Consider the following 17,484-nt stretch of genomic DNA (forward strand, 5'->3'; position numbering starts at 1 on the left):
CTGGTTTCATAATAGCATAGGGGAAAAGGAACTTCTATAAGAAAAAAAAATTTATCTAGAGCCTAAACATGGCAAGATAGACCCCTTACACAATCAGTGTGGATATTATTGTCTTCATTTATATGTGGGTAGACATTCTTGTCTTCATTTTACAGGGGGTAAATAATGGAGCTGTAATTCAATCCCAGATCATTCTAATTTTACTTTCTTCAGCACCATGGTGATCATATAGGATTAGAAAGGGATCTTTGCTTAGTAGATTTCTTAAAAGGATTGGATATTCATAGGCTTTGGTGCAGCAGATTCAGTTCTCATCTTCAACTTTGTCAAACCTCTGCCCTATCTTTTTATAGCCTCCTTTTTGTAAGTAAATGTATGTAATTTAAAAATATGCACAAAACAAAAACACTAACTTGAAAAGATATGTGCACCCCCATGTTCATTGCAGCATCATTTATACATAGACAAGATAAAGAAATAACATAAATGTCCATTGATGGATAAACAGATTATGAAATTGTGGTTTTTATACACAGTGGAATATTACTGAATCGTAAAAGAGAATGAAATCTTGCCATTTACAACAACATGGATGGGACTTAAGAGCATTATGCTAAGTGCAATAAGTTAGGGAAAGACAAATACTGTAGTACTATATGATCTTCCTCATATGTGGAATCTTAAAAGACAAGTTCATAGGTACTGAGAACAGAATGGTGGTTGCCAGAGGCAAGGGGTGGAGGTGGGGTGGGAGAAATGGTTAAACTGGTTTTTTTTTTGTTGTTGTTGTTGTTTACGTATATTGAATAAAAAATTTAAGAAAATTTCTGTACCAGGAGAATAAAAGATGTAAGGTCAAGCCAGTGTGGAAGCTTCTGGGAAAGGTTTTCCTCTGTGATAAATCAAGGAGCCACAAGACTAGAAAATCCTTTCTTACCACCACTCCTTCCTTCCCGTTGGGAAATGGACTTGTGAGGAAGAATGAGATACTTAGAACTTTGGCTGCCATTTTGTGACAAGGCCTCCCCAGTATTCTGGCGAAGGAGGGAGGGGAAGCACAGAAAGAGTCTGAATCCTCAATGACCTTGCTGAGTTCTAAACCAATTCTGAAAACCTAAGACTTTTTGTTATGTAGAGAATGGAATGCATTTATTGCTTAAGCCTCTGTTAATTGGGTTTTCTTTTACCTGTGGTCCAAAGTATTTAAATAATATGGTTTCTTTTTGTAATGATACCTCTCAGAGCGATGACATTTAAAAAAAAATGTTATCTTTAATATGGGCAAAGGATCTGGGTACCTGGGATGGCTTAGGCGTTTAAACATCCGAGTCTTGGTTTTGGCTCATGATCTCGTGGATTGTGGGAATGAGCCCTGAGGTGGGCTCCATGCTCAGCAAGGAGTCGGCTTGAGGATTCTTTCTCTGCCCCTCTTCCCACATGCTCTTGCAGGCACACACTCTCTCCCTCAAATAAATCCCTTTTTAAAAATGGGCTAAAGATCAGTTATTTAGAAACCTCTTTAATCTGGCATGATGTCTTTACCCCTAAGTGTTCCATAAAATACAAAATTACTATATTTGATTGCACCCATAGTCATATGATCTGTGACATATACCATCTCTGCATTTGCATGCTAATTTGATGTTCATAATTTCCATTCACAGACAATATTGCAGAATGGCACTTTGAACCTCTTTCTTCCTCTTTGGTGGTCCATCATCTCCACCCCTACACAAGGTAGAACCGGTTCATTTGCCTGGTAAGTGCAGGGTTAAAAACAAAAAAAATTTTTAAGTGCCATAGTACATATTTTTCCAACTGAGTGGATTTTTAAATTTTAAGATTGCTTTTCCATAAAAATACCAATACTTTATGAATATTGAAACTGTAGCATTTATTTCTATCCAACTGACAGATTTTCATCATTAATGACAGTGAAACATACTTAATACCATTATGATAAAACACATCAACCATTGAGTAATCTTCAACTGAATCATAGAGAACTGCAGAGATCATCTGGCCTACATTCTTTATTTTGTGCGATCCAGATTATCCCTTTCCTTGAGTTCTTTCATTTGCTCATTCATTACTTCGTTCTTTTGTTCAATCCTTCGTTCATTCTTTCCTTCCTTCCTATAATCAGAATACTTATTGAGTATCTAGCACATGCTAAAAACTATATTGGATTCTGAGGATGCAATGATGATTCATTTTTTGACCTCAATGTGCCTATGAATCTGTGGGAAGAAACAGACTCACATGTTGCTGACTGTGATACAATTTTTTTTTTTTTTTTTTTTTGGTGGTGGTACAATTTAATAAGTAGAGTAGTGGAACTATAACTGTGGGAGCTTTGAGGACACATTAGTTCACTCTGACTAAGCATTTTCATCCGTTTCAGTGGATGATTAGGAAACTTTGGGTTTTGTTTTGTTTTTATTCATAGATACTTAGAATGTTTAAAGTAGAAAAAGATCAAGAAGCAGCAGGTTACTTAATATCAACACAGAGGGAAATGATTGCACTCATTTCCCAATCAAGTTCTTTTGTATAGTGACAATTGTATGTACATAATCAGAGAATGAGTTCATTCTGTATTGTATAGTGAATTATTTTTTATTCAACTCAACAAAATACTCTTTATATGGGCCTTTCATTGAAAGATGGAAACAGATTTTTAAAAAATATAGAGCAATATAGACAGGATTTATTAAGTACCTGCCATATGGCCAGAATTATAGTAAGATTGATCACTGTCACCATTATGGTAGCTAACACTTACTGAGTGCTTTCTCTGTGCCACTCACTGTATGAAGCACTTTACATGCCTCATCTAATTCTCACAAACACTGTACATAATGTGGTGGTGACTATGATATTCTTATTGTACAGATAAGGAAACTGAGGTCTGCATATTGTGTAACTTGCCCATAACCACCCAGCTTCTGAGTGGCAGTTAGTACTCTTTCTCAGAGCCCATGCGTAGGAGAGCTGACAACACTGACTCTTGGCCTTTCATCTTGTTTGTGCCTATGCAGTGATCTCCCTGTGGGCTATGTGTTCCAGGCCCCTGGGAGGTTAACATATGCCCTGACCAGAATGTAGAATGGCTTGTTTTGATTGTTCCTGGAGTTATGTGCAGAAGGCCCCCCTTTAGGTAACTAGTAGAGATGGCTGGCACACCTGAGGTGCCACTTTAGAGAAATACCCTCTGACCTCACCACCATGTCCCTTGCCCCATAAAAGTTGTGGATTAAGGTCCGGACGGGGTAGAACAGAGGGCAGAGAACGGCTGCATAGTGCATGGATCATCTGTCACCTTGATTCCCCTGTCGTCAGTCAGTTACCCTGAATGAAACTGCAAACACTAGGGAGTGGCTTGCTCTGGTTTTCTGTCTCAGAGTGCCTTCTCAGTCTGGAGGATACTCTACTGACCCTTCTCTACCTTCTAACATCATGTTCTTAGCAACCTTTCTGGATAAAAGAAAGATAGGGATCTATAGCTTAGGAAAGTTTATACTTTTTTTATCACATGGTAAAATTTTAAGGAATGATGTGAAACTGTATATAATCAAGTTCCATTCTCAGTCTTTTTTCTCTCATATGACATCCTCTCCCTAAGCCGACCTCATCCAGTCCCTTGATTCTAATCCCTGTCTCTCACATGGTGATTTCTAAAACTGTATCAGCAAGCCCCACCTTTCTTAGAACTCCAAACTGCTTTTTCACCTTCTACTGGACGTCAGTATACGGTTGTCCCGGAGACAGACAGTTCATACACAGGGTGTCTAAAGAGAAACTTAAGAGTGGCTCATCTGTCTCTGTACATTCTGTTCCAGAATTCATTAATGGCTTGCCATCTACACCCTTCTTCAAGCATCCAGATGTTGCCCTCCCTTTCTTTCACCATCCTGTAGCTGTCTCTACTCTAATCCATGATTTTCACTGCCCCCAGTCATTTATCTAAAGTATTCTGATTTTAGGATTTTGTGGTAAAATTAATTAAATAGATCTATTGGAGGTGAAACTACTCAAAATGATTGGACTATTTAGATATAAAGAAAAAAAAGTCCATGCTGAATGAACTTTCACTGGTTATATATTTAATTCTGACATGTCTGTCTTGATTTCAAAGTAGTTGAGGTTTAGAGCTTATTTTGAGTTATTCCTTTTTGCCTCTGTAGCATTTGTATGTTTCTCTATGATCTCACTGGTCACATTTTTATAAGTATTTGTTTATATTTATCATTCCATTGAATAGCAGAGACTTTTCTCCTTTGGTTTGGTCTGTGAGGCCCAGCCATCACCAACAAACACACTGCTAGACAGCATGAACATTTACCAGCGTTTGCCAGTCTAAGGAATGAGTCATACAATTTTAAAATCGAAAATTAATCATAAATAGGTTAGGAAAGCATAATTTAATTTTCTAAGTTATCAAATTGTTCTCCATTAGTAAGCATCCAATCAAATAGTTTTAGCAAGTCTTTGCCTTTTTCACATCAATTCACCCAATATGAGTTGTTAAATTTCAGAATATAATTTCTCTGCTTAAAAATTTGAGTGGCTGTGTTACCTACTAATCAAGTAGCCTTTCAACTCTGACTAGAAAGCTCCCATTTATTATTTCATCCTGAAGGATTCTAAAATCTGATGTAAAAATAAGATAGATAATATGTCATAGTAACTAGGTTAATGGTTATAAATGAGCCATGATTCAGTAGCATTAATGCCAGCAATTAGCAGTTTAGTCTTTTTTCCTATTTCTTTTGCGAATGACCATTATCTGATTAGGGCTGTTCTGCCCATTCTAAAATATGTTTGACTTCTAAAACATGTGAATTATCACAGAATAACAGAGATTTGTTTGTGCATTTGGACAGCTAGAACCCGGTGGCAGTCAACACTACTAGTTCTGATACTCATTCTCAAGGTCTTGGGTTTTTTTTTTAACGCTGCAAGTGGAGTTAATTGCAGAACCGAAGAGTATCAAAGACAATAGTGTACTTTGTACATTTAACCTGGGGTTCATCACTTTTTTAACCCCCTGTATACAACATAATTATTTTTGCTAATAACTATTTAATATCAGCAACAATTATTATTTTCTGCATAATGATTATAATATCAGTAAATCTTTCACTGATTATTATATATATATTTATTGATATATATCATGTTTAGTTTACTGATATATTTAGTCTTGAAAAAAGTTAAAAACAAGTTCTGATTTAAAGGATATTATTTATATCCATTAAAATATTTCCTGTATAAAATAAAATCTGCACTTCCCAAACAAAAATATCACACCTGTTCTCACTGTTTCACTGTTCTCGTGCAAGTTAAAAACTTCAAATGGTCACATATATGACAGAAATGAAGCAACGAAAACTCACTTTCTTCATTTTATTATCGTCAGACTATCATTGTCTGTTTGAATCTGCTCTTTAAGTGCAAAAATATTTAGAGGGATCCCTGGGTGGCGCAGCGGTTTGGCGCCTGCCTTTGGCTCAGGGCGCGATCCTGGAGACCCGGGATCGAATCCCACGTCGGGCTCCCGGTGCATGGAGCCTGCTTCTCCCTCTGCTTGTGTCTCTGCCTCTCTCTCTCTCTGTGTGTGTGACTATCATAAATAAATAAAAATTAAAAAAAAATATTTAGAGTGGTAGGCTACACAAACTATGAAGCCAGACTGAGCAATTTGGAACCGTTACAAACTTACTCTGAGAATGCATTGGTGTAGCTCAATCTGCTTCCACACAGGTATAAATGGGTGTTCTCCAAACTAAATTCCACTTGGAGTAAGTGTTTAGTAGAGATACAGATTGTAAAGTGTGCTAATTTGAAGCTTCTATATATATCATTAAAATTTCAGCAGTGACTACAGTAATTGTTTGGAATTTAAACGAACAAAAGATTGGGGGTAGGGAGGAATATTTTATCAGTGACATTGTATTGATTTGCCAATGCATGATGTTAATAAAAAGTGGTCCGGGTTTTGGTCATTTCATCCATATTTTTGGATTTTCTATAGATACCTGGAGTAGACTACTTCCACTGCCCTGCTCTTTTTTTTTTTTTTTTCCACTGCTCTGCTCTTGAGATACTACTCATCAGTCTTGAATTACTGTTGTTTTGATTTCCTACTTATTGTAACCCACCCAGTAAACATACGTTACACCATCTACCTAGGTGGAACCTGAACCAGTGCCTCCAGTGTCTTCCACCACCTTCCCTTCCAACGTTCATTCCCCATCCTCAGCGCATCAGCAGTTTCACCAAATCCTCACTGTCAGAGAAAGAGGCAGGAGGTTGTCCCTCTTTATTATGTTTCAGCTTTATTATATTTCAAAATCTCAACAGTAGGAACAGTTATTGATGAATCAACTTAATTTGTGTTTTCCAGCCCTGCTTATGGTGATGTGACCTTATATTCACAGATGAATATCAGCAATGTACTGCCAGAGGACAGAATACATTTCCAAATAAATTGGTTCACTAAAGGGCAGCTGGGGTGACATCTTGCCGTTTGGCATCTTGGTATCTTTTTTTGTCAATTAATATAAAGGAACATAATGTCTCCTCAAACTGTTATAAGCATAGATTTGTCACAAGCAGATGCCACAACCATTAAATTTTAGGAAATCTGGAATGGTATTAAAGCGTTTAATAGCTATCAAGAGTAAGAGGAGATTTTCAGTGACAGTGGAATGGGAGTCAGATTTCCTTTTAATATGATTGATGAACACTGATAATAATAGCCGACATTTGTTGAATGTTTACTATATATGAGGCACTGTTATAAGTACTTCATAGGTATTCTGAGGCAGGTGCTCTTATTCCCATTTTATAGATGAGGAAACTGAGAGATCAAGCCATTTTCTTTGTATCATACAGCTAGTAAGTGGCAGAGCTGGGATTCCAGTGGGTGATCTGACTCCAGAGACCACACTATTAATCACTACATTCTTGGTGATACTTAAAAGCACTTTGGGTATCACCGAATTCCAGAGACACCAGAAACTAGCAGGTATTCAGTAAATGGTTACTGACATAAAATCAGTTTATACATAGATCCAGAAGCTGGGCAACCATACATCTTAACTGATCATAATTCCTCCATACCTATAACTAATAGAGCTTCTTTACTTAAGAAAAAATTCTTTAATGATGAAAATTTCCAAACATACAAATAGAGAGTGGTAGTATGATGAACCCTTGCAAATACATCACCCAGATTTGACAGTTTTATCAACACATAACCAATCTTAGCACCACCCAGTTGTAATATTTGAAGGCAAATTCCAGACATCATACTATTTTATTCATAAATTCTTCAGTGTGTGTCTTATCAAAAAGAATTCTTAAAAAAAATCTAATCTCAATCATATCATACCTAAAACTTAAAGATAATTAATATCTAATACCTATTCAGTGTTGACATTTTCCTATTTAATAAATGTATTTTTATGGTTGGTTTGTGTGAATCAGAATCCAACTAAGGTTCTTACATTGTGTTTGATACATTTCTTAAGACTCTTAATCTGTGAACACTCCTTTTTTCCCCCCTTCCTCTTACCATTTGTTGAAGAAACATGGTCATATATGTCCTGTAGAAGTTTCTGCATCATCTCACCCTCCTTTTGGTGAAGAAGACTTGCTTTTCATTTCCCTAAAGCCTAGGAAGGGACAGTAGAACAGTTGTAGACTGAGATATCCCTAACTGGAACTACTGGCCACTGGGAAGCAGAAATGGACAACAGCCAGCTTGACAATCCTAGTGTACTGTGTGGGGACCTACTTTTGTGCAGTGATCCTTTTATCTTTTGTGTTCATCTGATAATAAAGAGGCATAATAAGGCACAGGAGTGCCTTCTGAATCCTCAAATAATTGTCAAATGATACTGAATGTATATTAAGTGATACATTCTAATTCTTTGAAAACTGGTAAGTTGACAGATGCTTGAAAAAATTAATTCCCATTAACATGATATCATTTAATTAGAATAGCCAATGCTTTGTTCATTCTTAAAATGTAGATTCAGAGAATGGATACCTTGGTAATAAGGAATATGTCGAGTGATGCTTTGAGACCATGTGAATATCTTAGTCCCCAGTGATTTTTTGCATCCATTGACAATCCTTGCCTAAATCACCTGTTATGTGGGGGTTGTAAAATGGTGGTTTTTCTGATGTTATTTTTTTAAGAGATTTTTTATTTATTTATTTATTTTATTTTATTTATTTTTTTTTTTTAATTTTTTAAATTTATTTATGATAGTCACACAGAGAGAGAGAGAGAGAGGCAGAGACATAGGCAGAGGGAGAAGCAGGCTCCATGCACTGGGAGCCTGACGTGGGATTCGATCCCGGGTCTCCAGGATCGCGCCCTGGGCCAAAGGCAGGCGCCAAACCACTGCGCCACCCAGGGATCCCTTATTTATTTATGACAGAGAGTGAGAGAGGCAGAGACACAGGCAGAGGGAGAAACAGGCTCCATGTATGGAGCCTGACATGGGACTCGATCCCGAGACCCCAGGATCACACCCTGGGCTGAAGGCGGCGCTAAACCCTGAACCACCCGGGCTGCCCTTCTTGTTTCTTCTACATTATCAGTTTGCATTCTTCTGTAAAGAAAAGTTTCTCCTGTTTTTCTCTCTTGTCTGTTATTTGCTCTTTCATTATACTGCCTCTCATTCTCTTATCATTTTGTACTCATGGACTTTAAATTTTTAGAGTTTATGATACATTATTCTCATTATTCTTTTTGATGTTCATGTTGCACAAATTTGGCCCTTCAAACCTGTTCCTGTTGACTTTTAACATGGTCCTTTAGTCTTTGGTACTTCCTTGTTTTTTGGCGTAGCAAGATGTCCCAGGGTCACCTTACTATCCTTGCCCCAGACTAAAACTCAATCATTTCCTTAAGGATTCCACCTCTGTTGTGGGTAGTGGTATTTTAACAACCAAGATCTGGGTGTAGGCATTGCTTTTTTTCCATGCGCTTTTTGACATGGCCTGAAGTCTTCAGCTGAGGGTGAAGGAAGGATATCTAGCCTTTGAACCTTGCTGAGAGAATTCCTTAATCTCTTCCAGATCCCTTAGGATTGTTGATAGTTGAATGAATAGTATTTCCAGTTTTTCCATTCTCTGAGGATGAAAATTTGTAGGCTGTTTTCTATTCCAGTTGACTTAAAATTTTACCTACTTTGTTGTTACACAGGAATCATAAAATTATACACTCTTTATAACTTTTTACTTAAAAATTGTCTTCATCAGTGTGTTTACCAATTTTGAAAATCTGCTATAAGTGAATTTTAGCCCTAGAAAAATGCTCATCCACAAAAGTATTTTTTACATAGAATTTTATTGGGTTCTTGTACTTCTAAAGTTCAGTTGTGGGCAGCCCCGGTGGCGCAGCGGTTTAGCGCGGCCTGCAGCCTGGGGTGTGATCCTGGAGACCCAGGATTGAGTCCCACGTCAGGGTCCCTGTATGGAACCTGCTTCTCCCTCTGCAGGGGTCTCTGCCTCTCTCTCTCTCTCTCTCTCTCTGAATAAATGAATAAAAAAATCTTAAAAAAAAAAAAAAGTTGTCACTATGAAGCCCCACTTATGATCCATCCCAGTTGTGTTTCACCCCTGCTGTGGTATGTATAAAGAAGCTTGAGATCAGTGAAGGTTTAGGTCACTTCCTTAAGGTTACACACTAGCAGAAACAAGACTAGAGCTGAGGATTTTTTGTTTGTTTGTTTTATTCTCATGAAAAATAATTAGTTTACCCCCATTTATTATCTTAGAGTAAGTTCTGGAATGTAGTGAGAAAAGGACCTTCAAATAAAAAGAATGGCCTTATGGAGTGAAAAAAGGAAGAATAAATTTTTATTTTAAGAGCAGGCATCAATTAGAAGCAGGGAACCTGAATTTTCTAGCTTAAAAAGAATAGAATTCTCTGTTATTGAAATCTTTTTTTCTCAAATTTATTTTTCTTGCTTCCTCCACCCCTGATATTTAACATGAAAAGTGGCTGATGTTTTTGGAGGCAGAGGCTACATACGGTGTTTTGGGAAAGGAGTGAACTGTGAACTTTTCTACCTATAAACTAGAGCTTTCCCTGTTGTACAGCATATGTTACTTTAGACTCTTGTAAGGTAGGTATCTAGGTGTGTCTGCCTGGCTTTATGAAATACTGTTACTGGTTATTGATTGTCTTTTATTAGTGTGTCTCAGTTGCCCATTAGCCATATGTAGTTCTTTGGTTTTATTAACGTATGGTTCTCTGTAAAAACCCTCTTATTCAGTACACCACTGTGACCTTCAATCTGGTAAGCCTCATTAAATCTCGGCTTTGCTCCAGAGAGCCAAAGCTAGCTCCAAGGCAGCACATATCGAAGCTGTCTGTAGGCTTTGTTTGCACAGAGGGACACTTCTATTACACTGTCCTTGGTATCACAATGGGTGGAAGAGGGAAATGTTACTTTCTTTTCTCCAGGATTTTCTTGTAGTGGAAGAGATTGATTGAGACACAGGCAGGCACTAGAATTTGAGCAAAATAAAATGGGAGTTGTCACTGTGTCCCATCTTATCAATTTTCCCTCATGAGTGTATGGGGGAGCAATGTGGTATGGTACAGAAGGGACTGAAAGTTAACTCACACTGGCTAGATGTAGAGCCTGTAAAATAATAGATGACTTTAATTTATTGCTTTTCATAGAGTATAATGTAGTCTGCAAAGCATAAGCTACAGAGCACTGCGAACACTGATTGCAGAGCTTTTTATCAGGATGAAACAGTTCCTGTTTCTCTTTGTGTGTAAAGGAATCCTTAGTCACTGCTGATTCTGGAATTCTTTAGTCTGGTGCTTAATTAATTTGTTTGCTGGGCAGATCCTTCATGCCATCACTGTACATGCTTCTTAACAAGGGTGATCAGGTCATTTTCTGCTTTTTTTGAGATGCGCCCAAACTAGAAGTAGAAAGTCCATTAGGAACACGTCTCAATTTTTATTATTATGAAATAGATAAATAATAGTTCAAATAGGTATGAAAAATATTGCTTAAATTTCTGTACCTCCCACACAAATGTACTCTTTTACATTAAAAAAAAAATAAAAGACCGTATTTTGTTATAACTGGACAAGGTTAAAGACACTTTAAAATAGATAATAGACTTGGCTATAGTGAATAACCTTGAGTCAACAAGAAAGAATATTTCTGAGGTAAAATTATTTGAACTCATTATTTATTCAGTAGCCAAGAAAATATGTCAAATAGTTATTTTGGGAATCTGTTAAAAAATTAAAAGTATTACTAAATTGTTTTATCTGTTTATGAAACTTTTTCTTTTTTGTCTGAGGAAAACAAGAAACTCAGCCTTACTCAGTTGATAGACCACTGTGGGTTAGATGATAAACTGCTACACTACAACAGAAATGAAGAATTTATGGGTGTTTAATTCATAATTTTTTTCTCTGGAATATTTTTGAGAATGACAAATTTACTTAATACATCTTAAAAGGAAGGTAGAAACCATTAGGGCTTAGAGAAAGGTGTCTTGATGAATGTCAATTTAGGGCACTCTGCTATGTAAAGTAAGTTCTAAAATGAAAATTTAGTATTTTGAATAAATTTGCCAGAGAAAACTTGGCATTTAAAGAAATGTGAAAAAAATTAAATCATGTTTACAAAGTAATTGGGTCATTTCTGGAGGTCAATTTTAATACGTTTTGTTTATTGTGGTAAAAAAGTTTTAGAGTTTTATTTTAAATGTTAAAAATTAGTTCAGTCTGGTGAATGTCTAAACCTAAAGTTGTCTAAAAATGCTGGCCTGTCTCCTCTAAGTTTATGACCCTTGTTTCTATCCATTTACCCCACCTTTCCATCTGAATGGTGTAGCAGGTAATTAAACATATTTATATGTCCAAAAAAGAAAAAAAGGGATCCCTGGGTGGCGCAGCGGTTTAGCGCCTGCCTTTGGCTCAGGGCACGATCCTGGAGACCCGGGATCGAATCCCACGTCAGGCTCCCGGTGCATGGAGCCTGCTTCTCCCTCTGCCTATGTCTCTGCCCCCCCCCCCCCCCCCCCGTGTGACTATCATAAATAAATTTAAAAAATTAAAAAAAAAAAACGAAAAAAAACCTTTTTCTTTTTACTTTGTTCATCACAAGTATTATTGGCTTGATTCTGAGGAAACAAAAAGCATTAGAACTGTGTGTTAACTGGCTTTTTGTTGCATGGATTTAGATACTTAGGTGGGGGAAGTGGTGGAGGGAAAGTGCGGGGGGAGTTGGAGTATACATAGATTTACTATTACTTTACAGGTTTTTTTGGCTTATAAGACAAACTCTCCATAAACTTTTTACTTTCTCCCTGGTATACTGCACCATGGGGCTGCTGCCACCAGGGGATGTTGATGTCTAGGAGGGGCTACATGATTCAAACTGGAAGACATCTCAGTGACTCATCATTTTGATAAGCATTGATTGATTGATTGATTGATTATTTATTCATGAGAGACACACAGAGAGAGGCAGAGACATAGGCAGAGAGAGAAGCAGACTTCCTGCAAGGAGCCTGATGTGGGACTCGATTCCAGGACCCCGGGATCATAACCCAAGCCAAAGGCAGATGCTCAACTGCTGAGCCACCCAGACGTCCCATCAATAAGTATTTATTGAACTTAATATGCATCAGGCAGTGTGCTACACCTTGGGGATACAAAGATGAATAAAGCACAAAACCGGCAAAGTGATAAAATTATGCATACAGTTCCATAGAAGGACAAAAACAGAGCTAACTTGATATTATGGAAGATGTCCTGAAGGGAATGTGTGAGTCATACCTTGAGGGATGATTGTGAGTTCTGTTAAAGTAAGGATAGTTTTGCAGATAACGGATTCCAAGAGAACATAACTTATGTAAGTTATGCAACTAATATATGTTTTCCTGTAAAGCTGCAATCATAAATTCAAATTAGAAAGTCCTAATTATTAAAAATAATATTTATTATCTTTAAAATTTTTATTTATTAGAGCACAGGCACACAAGCAGGGAGGGGCAAAGGAGAGGGAGAAGCTGACTTCTTGCTGATTAGGGAGCCTGATATGGGGCTCAATCCCAGGACCCCAAGATTGTGACAAAAACTGAAGGCAGCTGCTTAACCAACTGAGCCACCCAGAGATCCCTAAAAATAATATCTCATATAGAACATGTAGGACTATTATTTGGAGCAAGATTTTAAAAGAATATAAATGTTTTAATATGTTTAATTATCTTTTGGTTAATCTCTTTCTGTTAACAACCAATTTTTAGGCTAATTTGTTTTTAAACCATCTTAAAATTACCCTAAACTTTTTAAGATCAAAATGCAATGGATCCTCCCTTCCCCATCTCTTTTTGTCTATTTTATTTGTTTGTCTATCTATATCTCATTATCTGTCATAATTCAGGAACTCCAGAGAGCTTAGAATAAAAAAAAAAGACTTCATTCTATTTAATTTTCTCACCTGCTAATACATTAGTTTATAATGTACAACAGTTGCACAGTTGTTTTCTTCTGTGCCTGAGACAAAATTGGCTTTCTGCCAATTCAGCTTACACTTTATCCCATGAAGCTACTTTAACCAGGTCACTGTCTCCTTGTTACCAAATCCAGAGGATTCCTCAATCACTTCCTAGTGCACAGCTTGAAAAGATTGTCACTTCTCTGCTTAAGACCATTCCATTTTCTCAATTGCTTTTAGTATGAAGTTTAGACTCTGTAATATGTCCACATCTGACCCCATTTTTACCTCCAGCCTTGTCTCTTACTGCATTTCTCCACCCACTGTCAAGATCCCAAATAATTGATTTTCTTTCAGTTCTTTGAATGAACCATGTTCTTTCTTACCTCTGGGACTTGCTGTCCCCATGTGTTTCTTTTTCTACTCCTGTGCTGGCCAACTATTACTCAGCCTTTAGGCCTGAGTTCAGAACTATGCTTTGTTTTTAAAAAAAACAAAACCTCAACCATGTTTTTAAAAATCCATCCACAGTTTCAGTATCTCTAGTCTAAACAGTCATTCTAACATGTCAAAACTACTCTGAAACCCCACAACTGGTGTTTCTGTTTCTACTCCTGCCCCTCAGCATCATCCATTCTCTGTATAGTCACAAGTGTGAGATCTTAAAAATATAAATCACATTGTGTCGCTTTTATTTAAATCATTCAGTGGCTTAGCATATAATTCAGCTTAGGTGTTTAGGCATTTGACTTGACCATGTCACAATTGCAGATCCTACTCTCATTCTTGCCTACAGATATAAAGTGGGCATCCAGGTGATCCAGTATGTGCTTATATAATTTTTTAGAAAGATTTTATTTATTTATTCATGAGAGAGACACAGAGAGGGTGGGACATAGGCAGAAAGAGAAGCAGGCTCCCAGGGGGGAGCCTGATACAGGACTCGATCCCAGGACCCCAGGATCATGACCTGAGCCAAAGGCAGATGCTCAACCACTGAGCCATCCAGACATTCCTGCTTGTATAATTTTTTAGGAATGTTACTAAAATAAAAATACAAAGCTAAAAAATTCTTACAAGTGGTATTCCACCTTTTGAGGTACCTTTAGTCTTTAAGAAACACTAATTCAAGGGGTGCCTGGGTGGATTGGTCGGTTAAGCGTCCAACTTTGGTTTCATCTCAGGTCATGGTCTCAGGGTCATGGGATTGAGCCTTGTATGGGGCTCTGCGCTTGGCACAAAGTCTGCTGGTGATTATCTCCCTCTCTCTTTCCCTATGTTCCTCCCCCCTGCTCATGCTCTCTCTCCCTCTCTAAAATACATAAATAAAACCTTAAAAAAAAAAAAAAGAAACAAACAAAAGAAACAACCAACATTAATTCAAGCCTTTCCCTGGAAAGTCTTTTCTGACATCCTTGTACCCTGCCTCCCACTACTCTGGGTGATGAACCTCTTTTTTGTTGTTCTTTCCTTAGGATTTACCGTTTGTTGAAATAACTTCTTAAGCTACTTGAGGAATCCTAGGTGATAGTAATGAAGAACCTGGCTATGAATTTAATTACATTTTAATATATATTTTAAAAATTAAAATTAAAGATAATAGTAATCATATACATTCAGAACATAGTATCTCTGTGTGAAACACAGTATGGTGTTCAGACAATGCTTGGTGCTTATATGAATTTACTGGGATCCTTGGAATAACTCCATCATGTTTCCCATGAATTTAGAACTACTGCAGTAGAGAACTAGCTTAGCTATGGATGTTCTGTACAGACTAGTCACCCAGGGGTGTGCCATTTTGGAGTAGTTAACATCTTCCAGAGAAGCTGCAGTAGAGTGGTAATCATTTGATGGTTGTAGTAAATGTTCTGTTACATATGTAACAATGCCCTTTTCCTGGCCTTTAGTGATGACAGCAATTTCAGGGGCTCTTTTAAAAAATTGGGACCCACCCAAAAGCCACTTAGTAAAGTCTTAATCAGGTTAGATTTTGCAACCTGGATCTGGCAGTGGATTGTTACCTACTCTGAGGGAGATCAGATTCAACATGGACTTTTGGAAGTATTCCGATTTCAAGTAGATTGTAACTTTCGGGATTTGCCCTCTTTCCTGAAGATCCCCATTCATTTACCACTTTAAATTCTACATTTTTTTCTTCAAAACTCCACTCATCCATAAACATCCCTCTTATCCTTCTCTGTTCTGATTAGCTGCACCACAAACTCTCATACTTCCTTACATTCCACTTTATATTGTTCTATAATGGCTTTAGTATCAATCAATCATACTATAGGCCATACTATTTTAGTATTAATCAGTCATACTATAGGGCTTCTAGAGGACAGAAATTTTTTTCCCAAAGGATATGGGATAAGACTGGATAATCAGTAGTCACTTACTAAATACATACTTATTTTTTTAAAAAAATACATACTTATTTAAGTTATTAAGTATGCACTCACTGGGACTTTATTTTTCTTCCTTCCCTTTCTAATCAATTAGCTAACAAATCTAAATCTGAGCATCTAAAATAAATGTATGCTGTAGTGCTGCTAAGCTTCTGAAGGAAGGTCAAGGGACCTCTATGAGGCTGAGATGCACCAATTGCCATTGGCTCTGGATAGCAGAGATCTTGAATGTCTGACCCATTTTGCAATAGCAAACACAGCAGAAAGCTATTGGATGTCTGATTGCCCTTGTAGCTTACACTCTTGCTGAGTCACTATTTCAGAATTCTCTTAGTTTGGCTGGATTCTATTTCCAAGACTTCCTTATATCTGCAATGTGAAAAACCTATTTTTCATTAGAAAATGATCATTTAGAAACAAGAGCAATCAGTGATGATGCAAATTAGATTTTGCCCTTTGTACTGAATACACTAAATAGATTAGTAATTTGTAAGTATGAAAACTCCAAAAGACAAAGTGTGTGTAAAGGAGGAACTTTTATCGTTTTACTGTTATCTACAAAGTAGGTACATATTTGTTGTTATTGATGTTTTGATCTTAGTTATTCTAAAACTAAATAAGATGGCACTTTAATTTTATATTCATCTTCCACATCTCACTCTCCTCCTATCAATCATTCAGCAAACAAATATTTATTAGGTGTGGATATGAATGTGTAAGAGAAAATATAATTGAGTTCAGCAAATATTTATGGAGAATTTATTTTGTGTCAAGCTCCGTGCCAGTGGAAGAGATACAGCATTACTAAGAAGTGACTTCCTGTCTCCTGGAGTTTACAGTCTGCCTAAAAACAAGCAGTAAACAATTAGAAAGGTGATCCAGATCAAAGGTATATAAAAATTAAACTGAATTGATACAAAAGATAAATTTAACATAGCCCCTTCTTTTAAAGAGCTTATAGCTTAAGTGTCAAAAGAGAGAGATACAACTTACTAGAATGACAAGCAGAATAAATATTGTAGAAGTAATAGTAATAGTACTTAGGGACAAAGGCTAGACAATGATAAATTGGGACCTGAAGAATTATAAAAGACTCCATGAATAAGAAGGCACCCCGGAAAGGTAGACATTTCGACAGTCATGTAAAGGACGGTAAGGCATTCTGGATGTTGGTGGTATTAATTAGTCATACCCATCATCCAATCCTGTTGATGGTGGAGGTTAAAATATATTATCAGCCATATTGCCGGATTGAGGAATGTGGCTTGGACATAGGGCCAACATGGGGCCTACAGCATTTCTCCTTTCTCCATGGTTACGAGTGTCAACTCCATTGGAGGCATAACAGCTAGAAAACTGCATGCCACCTTCAAAAAGAGGGTGTGCTATGCCGATGGGCTGGCAACTCTGAGAGAATGGGCTAGTCAGAAGCTGGCTCATACCTGAGTACTGACCTTCTCCCCAGTCAGATTGTTTATCTCTTGAGAGGAGGAAATATAAGAAATGGTAAGCGTGAAAGCTTATTCCTCATTACTTCCTGAATACAGCAGAACTATGGGCAGAAGTGCCCA

The 17,484-nt window shown here is 37.2% G+C and overlaps 1 protein-coding gene and 1 pseudogene across 14 annotated transcripts in view; one reads left to right on the plus strand and one right to left on the minus strand.

Annotated features, from left to right (window-relative positions):
- Window positions 1–17,484, plus strand: part of LOC140604105 (bifunctional phosphoribosylaminoimidazole carboxylase/phosphoribosylaminoimidazole succinocarboxamide synthetase) — a 386,988-nt gene that overhangs the window by 80,043 nt on the left and 289,461 nt on the right. For 12 of the 14 annotated variants that reach the window (XM_072775131.1, XM_072775145.1, XM_072775133.1 and 9 more), the window contains one exon: window positions 1,665–1,759. The exons of the other annotated variants lie outside the window; for them this stretch is intronic. The gene's annotated coding sequence lies outside the window, so the exon portion shown is untranslated. The remainder of the gene's footprint in view (window positions 1–1,664; window positions 1,760–17,484) is intronic. 14 annotated transcript variants of the gene reach the window in all.
- The window catches only part of LOC140604113 (peroxiredoxin-1-like), a 66,105-nt pseudogene that overhangs the window by 29,504 nt on the left and 19,117 nt on the right, over window positions 1–17,484 (minus strand).

Source organism: Canis lupus, chromosome 14, assembly GCF_048164855.1.
Source record: "Canis lupus baileyi chromosome 14, mCanLup2.hap1, whole genome shotgun sequence".
NCBI classification, from domain to species: Eukaryota; Metazoa; Chordata; class Mammalia; order Carnivora; family Canidae; genus Canis; species Canis lupus.